General features: G+C 43.1%; 1 protein-coding gene across 5 annotated transcripts in view; it reads right to left on the bottom strand.

Moving 5' to 3' along the window:
- Positions 1-15,702, bottom strand: part of DCUN1D3 (defective in cullin neddylation 1 domain containing 3) — a 42,846-nt gene that overhangs the window by 25,320 nt on the left and 1,824 nt on the right. For 3 of the 5 annotated variants that reach the window (XM_033217819.1, XM_033217820.1, XM_033217817.1), the window contains exon 2: positions 13,002-13,075. The exons of the other annotated variants lie outside the window; for them this stretch is intronic. The gene's annotated coding sequence lies outside the window, so the exon portion shown is untranslated. The remainder of the gene's footprint in view (positions 1-13,001; positions 13,076-15,702) is intronic. 5 annotated transcript variants of the gene reach the window in all.

Here is a 15,702-nt window from a genome sequence, read left to right as displayed (position 1 = left end):
GGCTTTATTTTAGGAGTGAAAAGATTCTGGATAAACTAAAAGGTTATTCTACCATGAGAAGACCTCTGCCACAATGTTGTACATCTTTCCTTCTGACTCTGTTATATGTTAAGTTTTTAAATGTGTGGTCTCAAATGCTCATACTTCTTATGGAGATTATACGACCATGGAGATAATTATTTGTATGACTGGGAAAGAACAGTCTTCTTTCATGTGGCTGTCATCTTTAAAAGCCCAACTGCTCAGCTACCCACAAAAGATCTTACTTAACCAAGACAAACTGATCCAATGGCAACTTCCCAAGAAGAGAGGAAAACAAACAGCCCCACTCTAGCTTTGCAAAACCTGGTCTGCAGACCAAGGGCGAATGTCACAACTCGGCCCCTCCCCTTTTAGAATGTATCCAGACTCATCAGCCATTGCCTACATATAATGACTAACTTCAGCACCACAGGAAATGGGATGTTCTAGAAACCTGACATCTACAAGTAGGTGGTCTTGTAATTTTATATCCAAGGAGTTCTCGGTTTGAACTCAAGATCTGCTTCAAAGGATGCTTGCTGCGCGTGTCGTCAATTAGATCTTAATGGGAAGGCAGACTTGTAATCCTGCAAAACACAGCCTTCAGTAAAAGGCTTTTCCCCCTTGCCAATGTGCCCAATGACACAGGTCACGACATTTCTCTAGAGACAAGACAGATGACAAAATCAAAATTTACAAGGTATGAGGAATTGAAGTACAGATCCCACCTCAGTTGGGAAACATCTGAGAGTTTCTCATTATGAAGTCATGTAGAAACCTTGTATTAAATAAATGAAGGTAAGTTCAAGGTTGCAGTGAATCATGATTAGGCTACTGCACTCAGCCTGGGCAACAGAGTGAGACCCTATCTCAAAATAAATAAATAAAATAAAGTAGGAGAATAATCTTGGGCTATATCACTGCCACCATTTAGCTCCTTTTTTTTTTTTTTTTTTTGAGACGGAGTCTCGCTCTGTCACCAGGCTGGAGTGCAATGGCATGATCTCAGCTCTCTGCAACCTCCGCCTCCTTTCAAACGAATCAGTTCTCCTGTCTCAGCCTCCTGAGTAGCTGGGACTACGGGCACCCGCCACCATGCCCGATTAATTTTTGTATTTTTAGTAGAGACATGGTTTCACAATGTTGGCCAGGATGGCCTCCATCTCTTGACCTCGTGATTCCGCCTGCCTCAGCCTCCCAAAAGTGCTGGGATTACCGGCGTGAACCACTGCACCCGGCATTTTGCTCTATTTTAACCTAATCTTCACTAGTAACCCTTGACACAGGGAGCTATCACACTTGGAACCATCTTTACAGCAATTTTTTAAAACTAAAATTTGAAACACTAAATAACATATTACAAGGAGCTATACCAGATCCATGACCCTTTACAGGGTGTTAATTCAACAAGATCACTTGCAAACACAGACCAACACCCAACTGTAGATAATGAAGGATGACAGTGTTAAGATACAGAGAAAATGTCTAGGGACTACAGGTAATAAGGCTTAAAAAAAAAAAAAAACCATAAACTACATCTGAAAGCAGCTTTCTCGGCTTCTATTGCTTAACAGAGATTTCCGTTTTATTCTGGGTTTTACTAAAAAAGCAAGTGCCTCCCACAGTAGTATCATTTCTACATTTCTATCGTTTCCCTTCTCAAGACCCCACTATGTTGAATTATGTGCAATATGACAAAGTGAAATGAGATTTTAAGTACTGCCTGCCTCAATGTTTAACGTCATTTTAGGGCACATGTCTCACTGTCACCAGGAAGAAGTAATGTACAGGTCAGCTCTTGAGATGGGACACAGCCTTGAATCCATGCACTGGCTTGGGTTCAAGAAGTGATTAGGCTTTTTCTCCCACCCCAACAGAACAAGTCAGACCCTAACTTTACTTCTAACATGGAAAGTCCCAACAGCAAACAATGAGGAATCGAGGAGCAATCCAGGTAGCCGGGAAACTGCTAAAGGTGAAAGAGGAAACAATATTATTCATTTTTTCACTGGGGAAAAAAAAAAGGCCACCAACACTAATGTCTATGATATTTTACATTCTACAAAACCTACTTGTGGGTATTTTTGCCACGAATGCAAAACAAGAAATTTGTCAATTTGCTTGAGTTAGTCAAGTCTTTATTTTTTTGCCTGAGACTTCTGAAGGCAAGTTGTTAAGTCCTGAAATCTGGACCTGCTCAGCTGTGGCTATCACCACAAAGACTTCATTAAATAAGGTGTGGCACTGCACTAGAGTTACTGAGTCCTGAAACCTACAAACTTCAGCCACTTGTATCCCATCTTTACCATCCCATCTACTGTTTACCTAATATTTGTCTTAAGAGTTTTTAAAAAAAGTATACCTACTGTTAAATAAAAATGATAGAAGGTCATGGTTCTAGACCAAGCTCCTGCACTAGGCTCCAAGAGACCAGACTAAAAATCAAACTGGAGTCATTCATGCCCAAACTAAGTTTGTTATCTGACCTTCCCAGAAACCAAGAGAAAGAGATAACATCCAACTTCCCAAACTCCGTGTTTAAATCTTCAATTGGCATGATAATGAAGTTCCCTAATCCTTACACACACACACAAAAGTTTGAAGTAATCTAATGCTAACTATTCAGTTATTTCTCTATTGTTCTGTCTCCCTGTCCTGCCTTACAAGAAAAGCAGCTTTGAAAAGACTGATACACTCTTTGTTCTTTGCTTCTGCTTTCTTCAGCCCTTCTGTTTATAAAGCCAACTCCTGCTTAGCTCATCTAAACACTTATTCTATATTATGGAATGAAACATTGCCCAATTCTAGAATTGCAATACAGCCAATTGAGATCTGGAAACTAAACTGGTTGCAGTTTTGTCTTTGACATGACTTTAGTATCATCCTAAGCACTACTGTCCATGAATTCATAGGTGTGATCTGATAGTTACGTTTTCATTCATACACATTAAAAAACAGAACTAGGCCGGGCGTGGCGGCTCATGCCTGCAATCCCAGCACTTTGAGAGGAGGGTGGATCGCCTGAGGTCAGGAGTTCAAGACCAGCCTGGCCAACATGGTGACACCATCTCTATTAAAAATACAAAAATGAGCCGGGCGTGGTGGCAGGCGCCTGTAATCCCAGCTACTCGGGAGGCTGAGGAAGGAGAATTGCTTGAACCCAGGAGGCAGAGGTTGCAGTGAGCCAAGATCGCGCCACTGCACTCCAGCCTGGGAGATAGAGCAAGACTCCATCTCAAAAAATAAGTAAATACAATAAAAAACAGAACTAGTAAACGAAAAGTATTCATCATGTACCACCAAAAATCATCTTATGCACCATCAGCAGTAAAAAAAACACGTGACTATTCATTTCAGCAACACATAAATTACAAGTGTAACCAAAGCCACACCTTGAGAAAGAGTGATTTAGTCCTAAATCCTTAATGTTTTAATTAAAGAAACAGACTGAGAGGGGATGTGATCTGCCCAAGGAAAAACAGCAACAGTGGCAGAGTCTAGACTGGAACTAAGGACTTAGTCCAGTGGTAGTCCCACTACAGTAGAGTCTCTTGGTTGTTGAGCCACAGGAAGAATTAGAGACCTGGACTCACAGGAGTTCACCAACAAGTAAACTCTGAGCAGTCAGGAAGCCCTTTTGCATGGGGATCTGGGCTTTTCACTTTATCTGAGACTCTGTCAAACGTTATTTAGACTGGCTGAAATAAATCTATTTCTTTTCCCAGTCTAATGTGGTTTTGCCCAACTAGCTGAACCTCAAAGCATACAAAGACAAAAATGTCTCCTGGATCAGTTTCCCAGTTTTTGATCCAACAGTATTGACAAATGCTCCTTCTAACAACCCCATAATATCACCCCTTACCCCAAAATCTTTCTTCAGTTTAATCTCTCCCACTCTAGGTTGCCACGCCACCCCTAATCCTGCTCGAAGCAGCCCTGAGAAACATCGCCCATTCTCTCTCCATATCACCCCCAAAAATTTTCGCCACCCCAACACTTCACCACTATTTTGTTTTATTTTTCTTATTAATATAAGAAGACAGGAATGTGGGCCTCTGAGCCCAAGCTAAGCCATCATATCCCCAGTGACCTGCACGTAGACATCCCGATGGCCTGAAGCAACTGAAGATCCACAAAACAAGTGAAAATAGCCTTAACTGATGACATTCCACCATTGTGATTTGTTTCTGCCCCACCCTAACTGATCAATGTTCTTTATCATCTCCCCCACCCTTAAGAAGTGTCTTTGTAATTCTCCCCACCCTTGAGAATGTACTTTGTGAGATCCACCCCTTGCCCCCAAAACATTGCTCTTAACTCCACCACCTATCCCAAAACCTATAAGAACTCATGATAATCCCACCACCTTTGCTGACTCCTTTTTCGGACTCAGTCCGCCTGCACCCAGGTGAAAACAGCCATGTTGCTCACACACAGTCTGTTTGGTGATCTTTTCACACAGACACATGAAACAAGTATCCTAGTCCCTGTCCCTACTGCTGGACTCATACAGGCTCTATAGGGTTTCAGGAGGAAGATTTTCCATCTCTGGGTTTTAGGCCAGCTTTGGAAGCCCGCTGGAAGTTTCCATTACAGAGTCACTAGTGTATTTCCCAGATACCCAAAGGACAGGTTTTATTTTCAAATGATAGATAACTTGTGTCTACTGTGTGCCTAGCAATCTTGTATACACTGTCCCATAAACTGATTCTAAGAGGAGGTAAAATGATACACGATTCTTGACTCCGTGGGAGTCAGCTGCCATTCCAGGTGGGCACAGCAATGGATGCCATAGAGCCAATAATAGCTAAAGTTATTAAATGTTTGTTTTTATGCCCAGCACTGTGCCATGTCCTTTGAATGCACTATCTTATTGAATCCTCACAACTATTTACTGTGATTACCCTCACTCCATACATGAGGAAGCCGAGGCTTAGAGAGAGAAGTGGCTCATCCAAGGTCAAGTGACAACTTGGTGATAAAGTTCAGTCTCAAACCCAGACTGACTCTAGAGCCTATGCTCTCTTAACCAATGCACTATGTATATCTATTTTTCGTTTGTTTGTTTTGAGATAGGGTCTCACTTTGTCACCCTGAATGGAGCACAGTGACACAATCACAACTCACTACAGCCTCAACTTTCCAGGCTAGGGTGCTTTTCCTCAGTCTCCCAAATAGCTGGGACCCCAGGTGGGCACCACCATGCCTGGCTAACTTTTGTATTTTCTGTAGAGACAGGGTTTCACCATGTTGCCCAGGCTGGTCTTGAACTGGTGGGCTTAAGTGATCCTCCCTGGCTAGGCCTCTCAAAGTGCAAGGACTACAGGCATGAGCCACCATGCCTGGCCCACTATGTATATCTAAACCTTTTTAAAAGTCATATTAAAAAGTAACATGGGCCGGGCACGGTGGCTCACACCTATAATCCCAGCACTTTGGGAGGCTGAGGCAGGTGGATCACTTGAGGTCAGGAGTTCGAGACCAGCCTGGCCAACATAATGAAACCCCATTTCTTCTAAAATAGCCAGGGCCAGGCACAGTGGCTCACATCTGTAATCCCAGCACTTTGGGAGGCCGAGGTGGGCAGATCACTTTAGGTCAGGAGTTCGAGACCAGTTCGGTCAATATAGTGACACCCCATCTCTACTAAAAACACAAAAATTAGCCAGGCATGGTGGCACACGCATGTAATCCCAGCTATTCGGGAGGCTGAGGCAGAACTGCTTGAGCCCAGGAGGCGAAGGCTGCAGTGAGCCGAGATCGCACCACTGCACACTCTAGCCTAGGTGATAGAGTGAGACTCCGTCTCAAAAAAAAAAAAAAAATTAGCCAGGCATGGTGTAATTACATGCCTGTAATCCGAACTACTTGGGAAGCTGAGGTGGGAGAATCGCTTGAACCTGGGAGGGAGAGGTTGCAGTGAGCCGAGATTATGCCACTGCACTCCAGGCTGGGCAACAGAGTGAAAAAATAATAATAATAATAATAAAGGTAACATGAAATCTGTATTATAAAGTAAGCTTGTTTCTTGCATTAGGGAAGAATAGACTTAATGCACCTCTGAAGTTCAAGAACACTGAATATTCTAGGAATGCCATTTCATACTGATTGAAGGAAGAATTTGCTGCTTATAATCTAAAGCTAATCAATTTGCAGTATCTGGTGTGTCAAGAAATGCCAATTGTTAATTATCATTTAAATCAACTTTAGGTACCATTATTCCATTACTACTTACAATATACAAAACTGGGGTACTAATGGAGTATAAGAAAAATATATTTGGTCTTTGTCCCTGGTTCCTGCCAGAGCTCCTAAAACCCTTGGAATTTTCTGACTGTCTTTTGTTATTCATGAAGAGCCCTCTGGACCACATGCCAGAGTTTATGCTAACAAGGTGATTTCACATGGGCCCTTATAGTTTCCAGTCAAGGGCTGGCCAAGCCAGAAAGACCAAGCACATGATTAGACTTCAAAGCCCTACTTTCTGAGCTCTGGGGAGGGGAGGGCTAGCTAGAGACAGAGTTCAATTACCAATGGTCAATACCATGCCTACGTAATGAATCCTCAATCAGAACTCCAAAACAATGAGGCTGGGAGAGCTTCCGGGTTGGTAAAAGCATTTATGAGCCAGGAGTGGCACACCAGAAGGGGCATGGAAGCTCTGCACCCCCCAACTCATACCTTGCCCTATGCGTCTCTTCCATTCAGCTGTTCCTGAGTTATAAATAAGTCCTTTATGACAAAACTGTAATCCTAAATATCATGCTTTCCTGAGTTCTGTGACTCATGCTAGCAAATTACCAAACCTGGGACGGGAAGTCATGGGAACCTCCAAATTTATAGTCTGCTGGGCAGAAGTTCAGGTAACGTAGAAATATCCAACACCTGCAGCTGGCATCTGAAGTGGAGCAATTTTGAGAGAATGAGTAAATAATATGTGGGATGTGAGGGTCTGGGGGCCCACACCTGTAATCCCAGCACTTTGAGAGGCCAAGGCAAGAGGATCACTTGAGGCAGGAATTTGAGACCAGCCTGGGCAACAAGCAAGACCCCATCTCCACAAAAAAAATTTTTTTTAACTAGCCAGCCATGGTGGCGTGTGCCTCTGGTCCTAGCTACTTGGGAGGCTGAGGTGGGGAGATCACTTGAGGCCCGGAGTTTGAAATAACAGTGAGCTACGACAGCACCACTGCACTCCAGCCTGGGCGACAGGACCAGACCCTGTCTCTCAAAACAAAAAATGAAATAAACAGGTGGGGTCTGTGCTAACTACACACAGTAACAGAACTGAACTACTGGACACTCAATTGCTGCCCAAGAACTGCTGGAATGATATGATTAATAACCTCATTAAGAGGTTCACACTAAAACTAACCATTCTGATGCTCAGAAGCCACTTCCCTGCTTGATCTATTCATTAAATCTACACCTGTCACCAATTCAGAGCACTGCCTGCAGGCTGGCACTAGTAGGAAATCAGATCCTATGGACAGATCACAGTACCTGGTTGAATTTTTTTTTTTTTTTTTAAAGAAGAAAGACTAAACTAAAGTGGCCTGCCAAAGAGAATGTGGATGTTGTAGAAATGTGAAGTAAAAAATGATTTTTTTTCTTTTTTCTTTTTTTTTTTTGAGATGGAGTCACTCTATCACCCAGGCTGAAGTGCTGTGGTGCGATCTCGGCTCACTGTAATCGCTTGCCACCCGGGTTCAAGCAATTCTCCTGCCTCAGCCTCCTGAATAGGTAGGATTAGAGGCGCCTGCCACCAAGCCCGGCTAATTTTTGTACTTTTAGCAGAGACGGGGTTTCACCATCTTGGCCAGGCTGGTCTTGAACTCCTGACCTTGTGATCCACCCACCTCGGCCTCCCAAAGTGCTGGGTTACCGGCGTGAGCCACCACACCCGGCCGATTTTCTTTAATTAGTAGTTTTTTCACATTACAGTTCCCACAACAGAATCATTAATTACCTCAGTAATTGACATGTAACTATTCTGTCTGGAGAGCAAACATTGTCAAATGTCAAGAGCCACCACCCAGGGTTCTCTAACCCCACACTCTAACGGATATAAACAATTACAATCCCTCCTTTATCAACTTCTGATGTGTCAGAATAAAGCCCTAAGAGACAGGGATCTCGGGGAGCGGGGAATCGGCCAGCAGTCCGTAAAGATGCTTGGTCTCCAAGATGGGAAGTTAAGTTGTCAGAGAGGAGTTCGTGTAGGGTAGCTGGCCTTCAAGGGATCACAGTGGTGATGTGATGGTGGTGGTATTGTGGGCTGGGTGTGGAGTGAGGAGAAATGCCCATCAGTAGTCTAGCTGGGAACAGGGATAACTCCGGATTATGGCTGATTAGTCCATCTTGGAGACCAATTTGGCCAAACCAGCCATTGTGTCCCTGTACTCATCCCTCTCAGGCAGAAATATCCTTTCCAGTTGGGGAAGAGAGGACTTGTGGTCAGAGACCTGTCAGCTCCGGAGGACCCTGTCCCCTCCTTGTGAATGCCGTTCCCTGGAGTTGGGCAATTTTGTGGGCCTGCTCGTTCCCTACCCTCTGTCCACAGTAAGTGCACTGTTAGTATTTTCCATCCTCTCCCAGCTAGACCACTGATGGGCATTTCTCCCCAGTCCACAATACCACCAACCACTGTGCCCTCTCAAAGGCCAGCTACCCTACACAAGCTCGTCTCCGACAACTGAACCTCCCATCTTAATTCTCTGGAAGTCTTTCGGCTTTTCTCTTTCATAAAAAGTTAGGAAACTCTCAAGCAGAATGCTCCTCACCATGGGCATGAGATACACCAATTGTTTTGAGTAAAGGACTGAACAAGTGACTATATGAAAGAACAACTACATTTCTAAGAGAAAAAGAACCTGACAACATTCTCAAAAGTAGACACAGAGCATTCACTCTATCACTCCTCACTCTCTAATTCCACTTACTGAGAAGGAAGAAAATGTCACAACTGGGAAAAATACCTCCCCAAAGGGCCGGAGACTTCCAGTGTGCCCCTGGATGCTGTCTCGTAGGACCCACACTTCTAGAGTCCCGGCACCCTCACTGTAATAGTATTATTCACCTCCCCCTTCTGTTTAAAGAGCACTTACTAGGCAAGTCATTAAGTAGACACAAAGCAACTATTTAACTGAAAGCCAGTTTGCTTTACAGATATTTTTTAAAAATAAGGAATGCATGTCCATGTTGGTTATTTCCACAGAGCTGTTCAAAAGCTGTTCTGTCCATGGATCCACCTGGATTTTCCTCTTCAGATTCCAGGGCAGGTCACAGGAAACTGAAGTCTGGTTCAGCACTTTGCACAGGTGTTTGAGAGCAGGCCCACTTGCTTACCTGAAAAACTTACAGCGCACTGACCATTTTGGGGTTTGGTTTGGGGGAAAAAAGAAAACTTACAGGGATAATGTCTCAACTCCTATTTGAATTTAATATGGTCACTTTCAGAACTATTCTGAAGAAAAAAAGCCAACTATTAAGTATCCACAACCACTACTAAAACTAAGGAGACTCCCACCCCATCACCCATTAATAACTTCGCTTTGCATATGCTTCACTATAAGGAGTCTTCTCTGAAAGATAAAGAGTTTGTGACAAAATGTTTGAGTACAGAACCCAAGAATACAGAGTCCAAACACCAAGGATTCAATTAAACTCAAACTTTATCGGGTGCCTACACCGACTTGTTTGAGAGATACAGTGCAACAGAGAGAACAAGAATTAGTGCAGAGAAGGCCTGATTCTAGCCCTGCTGCTGCCTAGAGCTTGCTCTGTGACTTTAAGCATTTACTCACCTTTTTTTTTTTTTCTTTAAATGAGACAGGGTCTCACTCTGTCACCAAGGCTAGAGTGCAGTGGTGCAATCTCAGCTCACCGCAGCCAGACCTTTCGGGCTCAAGCGATCCTTCTGCCTCAGCCTCCCGAGCAGCTGAGACTACAGGTGCACACCACCATGCCCAGCTCCTTTTTCTTATTTCTTGTAAAATGGGGTCTCACTGTGTTGCCCAGACTGGTCTCAAACTCCTGGGCTCAAGAGATTCTCCCGTTTCAGCCTCCCAAAGTACTGGGATTGCAGGCATGCAGTGCATTACCATGCCAGGCCTACTCATTTTTCTTGATTTCTGTTTTCCCACTAAAAATCACCACTTTTCAACCTGTTTTCAGCCTCAGAACATTTTATTCAACTAGAATCTTATAGGGTAGCCCAACATAACAGAATATTACAGTAACTTTTCACAGACTGAAGTAGTAACATGAAACAGAAGGAAAACAGCAAAACCCCCCCCATCCCTGCCACAGGCATACTTCAACGATGGCTAGAGAGGGCTCCTCCAAGCCCAGCTTGAAATAAACACCAGATATGCTAAGATTCTGCAAGGGTTTGACTTTTTCCTACTTTTCCTAAACTTCAGGAAGAGGAATTAACAGCATTCAATGTAGTAAAGCTATGACTTGAGACTCGTTCAGAATCAAAATTAAAGGACACATACTAATCCACTTTAAGCAAACACTGCATAGAGTTCAAACCCATCATGAATGATAGACAGCTAAAAGCTGTAACTCAACTCTGCTGCTTGTGTGGAAACAATCTGCTACTAAAATAAAGGGGCAGGCCAGGTGTGGTGGCTCACGCCTGTAATCCCAGCACTTTGGGAGGCCGAGGCAGGCAGATCACTTGAGGTGAGGAGTTCGAGACCAGCCTGGGCAACATAGTGAAACCCTATCTCTATTAAAAATACAATAAATTAGTGGTGCGTGGTGGCGCAGGCCTGTAGTCCCAGCTACTCAGAAGGGCTAAGAGAGGAGGATCGCTTGAGCCTGGGAGGTCGAGGCTGCCGTGAGCCTTGATCATGCCACTGCATTCCAGCCTGGGCCACAGAGAGACCCTGTCTCAAAAAATAAATGAATACATAATAAATAAAAAAGGGGCAGGTTTTTCCAACACTTTCTCTTGGACCAACAGGCAGAAAGAGGGGCAGTGGCTCCGAGATGCTAAGCAGTCTCAAAAATGAAGAGTCCCACACTACACACTGCTACTATCGGAGATCCTTAGTCATTCATTAGACCTAGCGTGAATCTGCAGGCCCAAGTGACAGAATTATTTCTAGTCACCAGGTCTTGCAGTTGAGCCCTCCAGCAGAGCAAGGCACAAAAGGATCCGGGATGATGCTTCCCAACACTATGCAATCCAAGCTTCTGTGTGGCAATTCAATTCCAAGCCCAACAACATAGTATAGCTCAAAGGACACTCCTGAACAAGGTCAAGCCCTCAGGAAGGTAAAAGGAGTCATCGACATGTCTGCCTTTGCATGCAACCAGGCTGGTATCCAGGCACTGGGCACAGGTGACTTATTTTGCCACAAGAGCTAATCACTACCTCAAGACTGATTGACTAAGATTCCCTATTCTAATGTATGGTATTTAAAGAAGGTCTCATTTGCACACATCCTAAAGAGAATGACTTCCCTATCTGCCGTTCTCTTCTTTCAACATATCACAACTTCAAAGAATAACAGTTCGAGCCACTTCCAACCTTTTCTCTCATTTTCAGTGCAATTGGCCATCTGTATCAACAGGTTCTACATCGGCAGATTCGACCAACCATGGGTCAAAAATATTTGGAAAAAAACACATAACAACAACACAATAATAAAAAATAATATGAATTTTAAAAAATACAGTACAGCAACTATTTACATACCACTTACATTGTATTGGCTGTTGTTTTTGAGATGGAGTCTTGCTCTGTCACCTAGGCTGGGGTGCAGCAGCTCCATCACGGCTCACTACAGCCTCCACTTCCTGGGTTCAAGCAATTCTCCTGCCTTAGTCACCCCAGTAGCTGGGACTACAGGCACGCACCACCATGCCTGGCTAAGTTTTTTAAATTTTTTGTAGAGGCAGGGCTTGACAACGTTGCGTAGGCTGGACATGAACTCCTGGTCTCCAAGCAATCCTCCCACATAATGAAAAAAAAAGGGGGCAGGTATTTGGAGTAGCCTCCTAACGTGCTGGGATTACAGGAATGAGCCATCACACCCAACCCGTATTAGGTATAAGAAGTAATCTGGAAATGCCTCCTGAGTAGCTGGGACTACAGATGTGCATCACCGCCACTCCCTGCGCCTTCCCATATACTACCCACTTTGTATCAGAGTCTTGATCATTTGAGAATTTTGGTATCCAAGGGGTCCAAAACCAATCCCCCAGGATATCAAGGGGATGTAAATACGTTCCGCTCTAGTTTATAATTATTCACTAATTAAACGGTCAAGTTCTGTGGTAATCTCTTCCCGCCACCCAAAAGAATAGGATTCACCATCATCTAGAAAAACGGACATAAGAACTAGTGAAACTAGATTTGAACTGAAAGACACTAATTCAATTAACCCGAGTCCATTGTCCAAAGAGCTTCAGAACAGTCTCAACATTTAGAGAGAACCGATTCTGGTTCACTGGTATCAACATCTATAAACAGACACAAAGAGATAATTTTAAGTTATCAAGACCCGGGAAAACAGGAGTTACCACGTCATCACCATTGTTTCAATTTAAGTTACCACTTCTTCACCTCAAAACAACCAGCAGATAGTGCACAATTAAATCTCCTTACTACAGCACATAGAGACAGTCCCAGACTACTTCAAGTACTTACACAACCATTCTGTTTTTCACTTCCAGTATTTATTCAATAAATTACATGAGATATTCAATCCTTCATTATAAAATAGGCTTGTTAGATGCATTTGCCCAACTGCAGGTTAATGTTCTTGGCATGTTTAAGGTAGGCTAGGCTATGATGTTCGGCAGGTGAGGTATATTAAATGCGTTTTTTACTTACAGTATTTTCAACTTACAATAGGGTTATCAAAGGTAACCCCACTGTAAATCAAAGAGCATCAGTATACCAAAACAGTAGCAAAATCAGATCACCTTTAAGTTGTGTAATGCAATGTAAAACCACTTACCCACAACTCCAATAGCAAGTGGCATCAACTGGCTTTCTAGGTTGCCCACCTTTCAGAAGAGTTTGTCCAAAAGCCTGCAAAGTGTAAGAAACAAATCTACTGGTACCCTAAATTAAAAGGCCAGCTCAGCTCTGAAAATCCAATTTACTTAAATTTTCGGATTCTTTCCCCAAAAACAATTAGTAGCCAATGTAGGAGTCAATGGCTTCTCCTTGTGTTCAAGTCCCCTCCTACCCACCCGCCCCCTTTCAAAAATTAGAAAAGAGCCACCAGTCTCCAAACTGGCTGATGAAACTTCAGCCTACAGGATATTTTCATACTTCAGTTACAATAAACCATTGAAATGAAAATGAAGTCGAGAGAGCTTAGTAACCCATGGGATACAGCATTTTATACCCAGAAACAGCATATAAATTAAGTCCAAAATCTTTAACCTGGGCCAAAGCCAAATAATTAAGTTAATAAATCTCACTACCAATTCTCTATTCCTTTGAGATACTCTAGTATGAAGAGTAGAAGTTGTTTGCCTGTTCCTAGCTGTTTACTTTAGTCATTTGCTTGCTAACTAAAAGACATTCTGTTTGCAGTCAAATCAGAATTAGCAATTCAGTACCAGGATCTACCTCGTCCCCTTCATTACCCCCCAGAACTGCCCAGAAAGCTCTGTTCAAGTTTTCGATAATCCTTCTACAGGTGCCACTAGAATACAGGAACCTAAAACAGGTGACAATCCTCAAATTCTGATTCGTTTTCCCCAAACACTAAAAGGTTTTATTTAGCATTTCTAATACTGAGTTTACTACAAATAGCCCAAGCAACATTTAAGTCTCTCAACCGCCTGGCTCAAAGAGCCAATTCACTCAAAGAACACACTAGTCACTGTCGTGGGGTTCAAAAGTAGAAAAAAGCATATTCTGTTTCGGCCCAGTGTGACATGGCTCAAGAGGGCCAAATCAAGGAGTCTTGATTGGGCCTCTCAAGTGGACAATCTGGTCAAGGTGAGGCTGAAAAGCAGCACACCATTAGAGATGAATGCCCCCAGCAGAAGGCAAAAGTAGGTTACATCCCTTGGTTACATGCCAGCCCAAAGATGCTGACACAGTGGAATTGAGCCCCACAATGGTCATTTATCTAATGTAATCCACTGAGTGAACTTTTAGCACCAACCTACACCTCAGCTGAGTGTTATTAGTCATAAGAAGGCCAAGACAAGAGTGCAACTATTGCAACATAAACTGCCTCCCTACAAAAGACAACTTGAAACTTAGATCCTGATGGTCATCTTGGTAGATGGACAAGGGTGTATTAACACTTGCCCAATCCTTAAATTCATGCAGAGCTGGAAACAAAGGAGGATTCGTATACTAGAACACATTCAGAGAACTTATTATGCAGTTTTAAATAGCAGCATATAAGACAAAATAAGGAAAGAGGTGGGCCCTCAATTGAACATCCTGCTGAAAATCTGAACACTCAGCTTGAGATTTATATGCTAGAAAAGACCCAGGTGACCACTGCCTCTTCCTCTCCCACTCAGCAGAGTGACTTTATTATGACAGTCCAACAGTACCTGCAAAAACAGTAAGTGATAAGACCCTAGTTAAGGCAATAGAATTAATCAACAAGGAGCATCATTTTCTACTTCCTACTCCTTCTGGCTCTTAATTTGTTTGCCTACCTATTCTGAGCCCCACATCCACCTCTCTCACCTTATCGCCAACTCTCCCCTGTGGTCACTAAGCTCTGGCTATTACTCACCCAACCCATCCTCTTTCTACTACCTCCCACCTACCCTGACCCTTTCTTCCCATTCCCTGGAACTTGACAAACGCATTCCAGCCAGTTTCTGCACCAGCTGTTCCCTGAACCTGGAAGGATCTTTCCCTTATCTCTGGATGGCTGGCTCCTTATTTATACTTAAAGCTCAACTTAAGTGTCACCTCCTCAGAAAGGTCCTCTTTGACTGCATCTACAGTTAAGACACTTTCAATCACATCACTCATTTTCTTCAGCGCTTAATCAAAATCTGGTTTACTGGGGTATATATTATGTCTCTCTCTGTCCCCAGCTCCCGCTCTGATGTAAGCTCCATGAAAAGGTGAACCTTTTGCTTGTGTTCACCTGTGTACACCCACTGCCTCAAACACTGGCTGGCACTTAGGAGTCAATAAATGTTGTTGAATTAATGAATTGTGAACTTTTTATTCAATGGTAAACTAGGTTCCAAATCAGTCAAAGTGAGAACAGTAGTCATTCTTCTGTTGTATTTTTGTGAAACATCTAAACACGCTGTTACTGGTCCAATCAAGGCATTAAATATTCTGTTTTGTAGGGTCCGAAAGCCCTGAATAGGACTTCCTAGCATCAGATCTTCCTAGCGCTATGCATATCAAGCTCAGTTACAGAAGGACAGGGCTTACGGGCACTTTCTAATCAAAGGACTCGGAAAATGTAGGCACTATCTCTTAAAGTTCTTCAGAAAACAGTTTCAGAGTCTACAAAAGATTTCCGAAGAATAAATCAACACCAAAAGGAAAATCGTAACATTTCACTCTGAAATCTGTCTGAGAGGCTAGAGGAGTGCTCCTTGATTTTTTTTTTTTTTTAAACCAACAGCATATCAACAAAGAGGCCTTCTTTCCCTTCTTTGCTTCAAACAATTTTTTCGCATCCGTTATTGGTTTGTATCCGCCCTTAAACT

Source organism: Trachypithecus francoisi, unplaced genomic scaffold (genome assembly GCF_009764315.1).
Source record: "Trachypithecus francoisi isolate TF-2019V2 unplaced genomic scaffold, Tfra_2.0 Lachesis_group10, whole genome shotgun sequence".
Taxonomy (NCBI): Eukaryota; Metazoa; Chordata; class Mammalia; order Primates; family Cercopithecidae; genus Trachypithecus; species Trachypithecus francoisi.
This window is presented reverse-complemented; position numbering and strand designations above follow the sequence as displayed.